The 4,879-nt window shown below is 37.7% G+C and overlaps 2 protein-coding genes across 4 annotated transcripts in view; one reads left to right on the forward strand and one right to left on the reverse strand.

The window, feature by feature from the left end:
* Positions 1-3,203, reverse strand: part of ANGPTL1 (angiopoietin like 1) — a 19,616-nt gene extending 16,413 nt beyond the window's left edge. Inside the window, exon 1 of the mRNA XM_005428597.2 lies at positions 2,818-3,203. The gene's annotated coding sequence lies outside the window, so the exon portion shown is untranslated. The remainder of the gene's footprint in view (positions 1-2,817) is intronic.
* Positions 1-4,879, forward strand: part of RALGPS2 (Ral GEF with PH domain and SH3 binding motif 2) — a 115,228-nt gene that overhangs the window by 72,809 nt on the left and 37,540 nt on the right. The window lies entirely within an intron of this gene.

Here is a 4,879-nt window from a genome sequence, read left to right on the forward strand (position 1 = left end):
CAAATTGGAATCTGTTCTTCCAGAGCTGACAAAGGCTCGTTCTCCCTGGGCAGTGTAGGGTGATAGGGGTGATTGTAACAAAGCTGTTGCAGGTAAATGGGAATATAGGATTCCTTTTGTATGGAAAATTCAGTATCAGTACTTATCTTTATTCCAAATATTTATTAGGAGAATATGGTCAAGTGATAAATGCCAGCAGTGCCCTCTTACGTGTAACAGGAAGAGAAACAGACTGGGTTCTTTAAGAAAGTAAATTACAATCGTGACACTAAAGATGCTCTGCCCATGATACCAGCTAATCAGGGAGCTCAGTTATTGATGTTACACAGACTTCATTTTCTGTTGAGCTTTGCCTTAGCAGCTGAAATCAATAAACCCAGCTGTGTTCCCCTATGTCTGCACAGGCTAAGTGAGGATTTTTGTAGATTTTTTTAGCTTAAAAGTGGGTCTGTGACATTAGAAGTAGTATTAAGGTGGGAAAAACCCTCTTCCTATAGGAGAAATGTTCCCATGGATTTCAGTATATCTCTGGATTTAAGTAAGTTACTTCTCCCTATATAAACAAGTGCTTTTCCCTCTGCCTCTGCTGAAATAACAGGATTACTTTCAATTGTATTGACTGGGTTCCAGGAATAATATGTTCTTGGGTTTTGTTCATCAGATATGTGATGTATTGAGTCACAGAATTCTGCTTCAGAGATTGCCATCAATCTGATTCCTTTTAGGAAAGGCAATCTAAAAATATTCAGGGGGTTTTGAGGTTGTCATTGAAAACGTGCCCCTTTTGCAAATGATAACTTCTTAGAAATTCTCTGCAGAAGAGATTTGTTGATCTTGTCACAGTAGATATTCTAAAAGCACAGCAAAATTTCATGGCATTTCCAGATTTTTTGGTGAGGTTTTTTTAGCATGGGGGTTCTTTTGCATTTGTTGGCAACCACTGTGTGTATTTGCATTGTTTGAACAGGCAGGTACAATGCAGTGGTGCATTTTGTTGGCAATGTGTGATTTTGGGGCTCCAGAGTTCTGCTTAGAACAGATACTGAAGATATTAAGCATCCAGTTATGCTTGCTGTAGGAAATTGTACTTCATTCATTGGTGTATACATTTTAAGGACCAAACCAATAGGACACGTTACAAAAAACAAAGCCCAATAAAACAATAACTAAAACTCGACAGAGCCATGTAGTTACTGCTAAAGTTTAAATGTTCAGAATTTCCATTCTTTTTAGTAAGTTCCTTTAAAACTTCAAATAGTATATTTTTTTTCACTGTACTTCAGATCATTCTTTTGGCAGCAGCATAATATTAGTGTTGCATTATTTGTTTTAAAACAAACATTTCAAAATTTGAACTCTAAAGTTGGAAGGCAGCAAAGGAGAGAGAGTTAAAACCTTGTATACAGCCAGTTTATTGCTTTAAAATTATTGGCTCAGCTGTTTTCATTTGTGGAAGGTTTAGGAATTGTTCTAAGCAGTGTAAATCAAGCCCTTGGCTGATGATGAATGAATGGAGTCTGGTGTCCAAAGCACATTATGTGCTTCAAAGGGGGGTTGTGTTGTTGTTTAGATTATTTTCTCCTCCTTATGTGAATCAGCACAAAAGAATTGTAAGGAAACGGGCTCAAGAACTTGGAAAGGATCTCTCTTTCTTGTTTATCAAGGCTGCTTCAGACTTTTTTCCTCTGGTAGCTACTAAATCTTAATTAAGTTTGTAACACTTTGTGTCTCCTTTTAGCATCAGCCCCTTCATTCTCTCTTACCGTGTCAGGCAGCTCTGAGTTTGTAAATGCAAATACATCACTGAAGTTCATTTGCATTGTTCTGGATTATTTACTGTATTTTAATTTCCAAGTCAGCATGAAGAAAGTTTTCTACGCTTTTCCTATGTATAAGCAAGTATTTTTTTTGTTTTCATCTGTACTTTTGTCTTCTGTTTGTAAACAACTTTCTTGTTTTAATCATCGATTAGCAGCAGCATTCTTCTTCCTTTCTTCCACTAGTGAACTGTAACAAACCCCTCAATTTTCCACTTAATGTAGTGTTGCTTTGTAGACTGCATTTCATGTTTATGAAATGGATCTTTGTTTAGAAACAAACTGCAGTTCAATTGAGGTACAAATAAGGAAGGTATTGGTGCCTTTTGCAGCAATGCCTTTGGATTTTCAGCTGCACAATTGATTGTGCTACAAACTCGATTATGTTCTGAATCAGTGTATGACTGGTTTCTTGGTTGGCTCTAGGCTCAGGCAACTTCAGCTTCTCAGAAGTACCATAAATAAAACCATACTTGAAACGATATACAATGATTGCTACTTACAGATGTGCATTGATTTGCTTGGGACTTTTCACAGTGGTTTTATTGAGGTATCCATTTTCTAGTTCTAGTAATGCTAGGTCTATGCTCTGGTGTTGGGTGAAATCCAGCTGCCCTGAAATCGATAGGATTTTTGGCTTTTGCCTTCTGGTAAGATCAGAATTTCACATGAGTATGTTCACAGTACCCAAATTACATGCTTAGCAAAGAATCTGGTAGTGCTAATTTTCTGTAACTGTAGATAACAATACAGCTAAACAACCGAAACTTGTTCATCCCTACAACTGGAACAAGTTAGTCTGTGCTCTTATGCAGTGCCTTTTTAAATTCTTTCCAAAGTCTACCAAATGCCACAAAAATGAGTCTTAATGTTAGTTGTCAAATGTTTCTCAGGCTGAGAGGGATTTCTTTCTTCACAATTGTATGTTGAGGGAGATGCATGTAGCATTCAGAAATAGCTCAAAATTAAATTTGTAAGTAAGAATAACTTTAAAACTTACCAAGAAATAAAGTCTTCCAGCTGGTTTGCTTCTGTGGCAGATGGAAAATCCAGAGGCCAAATTGCTTTTGCTTCCTATATTACCCGATGGTGTGGAGTGTTAATCTGCAGCTGGAGCTGAAAATTGCTTTTGTCTTTCTACGTTAGATCCAAGCTGTATTGAGGAATTGGGTTTCTCCATACGATAACCAAGCTAACTAATCAGTTAAAAAAAAAGAAAAAAAGTAATGCTCCAATATGCGTTATTCCAGGAGAGAGAGAGATGTTTTTTGAAACTGCAGTGTTTAATTCTCACATGCAGAAGTGCTCTAACCAGCTACAGCTGACCCAGATTCCATATACATCACTTTTGGACAGTGTTTTTTTAAACAAACACACACTCGGCTCAGCCGTTCAGCCCACCTATGATGTCACCGCGAGCACTCGGAGAGCAGGAGAAACTCCTCCTTCGGATTTCCTATCCATACCCTCCAGAAAAGGAGGGGGTAGGGAGGCTGAGAAGTTAGGAACAAGGAAAGATTGTTTGCCAGTAGAAGGGAGGTACCATATGGCAACGGACTGTGCAAGAGTTCAGCAGGCAATTACAAATCAAACATTTTTACTATGCTGCCTAAAGATGCCTTTCAAGTTATTACAGTACTGGGCTTCATTTAGAAGAAAGATTCTTTCAGGCTGATAAAACTCTATTTGTGTTGCTGGGAATAAAAGGGGCAGCCTGGCTGGATACAACAGGAAAAATGAAGCATTTGTAGTCTAGAAGAATGTTCAACAGAATGTCGCATTCAATTCTTGACGTTCACTTAATAAGAAACAGTTCCAGTTGTTAAAGGCATGAATTCTCCAATACATGTGGAAAACGTTAAAACTCTGTGTGTGATGGTTTTGGGTAGGTATCAGAATATTTGATAACATCTGACTGGTGTTAGAAGTAGCAAAAGCCACAGAGATTACGCTCTACAAGAAGTACAGGATCCGGGATTGGTCCTGTCCATGCTCAGCCAGCACGTGAGTGCATTCAATTTACTGCCATTGATCTTTCTGGTTTCTTCACAACGGCAGTGCCAATTACATTTGAAAGAGGATTACCCTTGTATGCTTTCAAAATTATTTTAGATTTCATAGAAATGCATCCAATAGGTTTAGAGAAATGCTCTTTACAGAAGACTTAGAAGGCTAAAAGAAAAGATCAGTACAAGTCATTCAGAGGTAATTCTACAAATACAGTGGTTTATAAAATCCTGCATAATAGTGCAGGTGCCTGTTACCGGGAATTTCCTTAAATATAGTTAATAAGTATGATTTACTTCCTTCTGTGGAAGATTGAGTGGGTTTGGGATTTTTAAGGCTTGTTAGGACACGGGTTAGTAAATTCAGATTCAGGACAGCTTATGCACTTTAGGTAGCATAGCAATTAAATGCCACTACCTGATGTTTCTGATTATCCGTTCTGTTTTTTAGCAAACTGTTTCTAGCAGAACAGAAAATTGAGAGATTTAGTAGTATATCAGGTCATGTATAATACCTTTTTATTCATTTTTTTATGTGTCACCTTTCAACCACAAGTATTTTAATTTGTTTCTGTGTGTGCGCACACACGTGTGTGTGTGTGTGAGTGTGTATTGGTTTTGGAGGGATGCCCAGAGTTTCCCAGCTCACATTTGAGGACTGTACTGGTTAGGTGCTATACAAACACAACTGCTGTTCTTGTGAGGTTGTATTAATAGTCTTCCACCTGTAAAGCCAAAGTCCTTGTTATCCTTTTGGTTGTACAAGGCTGAGAGGTGAAGTAAAATATAATTAGAAAATTTCCCTGTTACTGAAACACTTTTCTTAAATAATATTATTTAAGTTTGTGTCATTTTTTAAATTGGGATATCTGTGAAAGATGCAAGGGATGCAGGCCCATTCCTTTGAACAGCAGAGTTGGTCAGGATATGCTTTGCTTAGTTGAGACAAACAGGTGAAGTTCAAGAAATGGAGTTGTGGTTGGAAATAAAATAAACATTTTGTCTACAGCAACAGTGTGTAAGGAGGAGGATTTTCCTCTCTACATGATCAGGGGA

The sequence above is a fragment of the Geospiza fortis genome, unplaced genomic scaffold (assembly GCF_000277835.1).
Source record: "Geospiza fortis unplaced genomic scaffold, GeoFor_1.0 scaffold506, whole genome shotgun sequence".
Classification (NCBI taxonomy): domain Eukaryota; kingdom Metazoa; phylum Chordata; class Aves; order Passeriformes; family Thraupidae; genus Geospiza; species Geospiza fortis.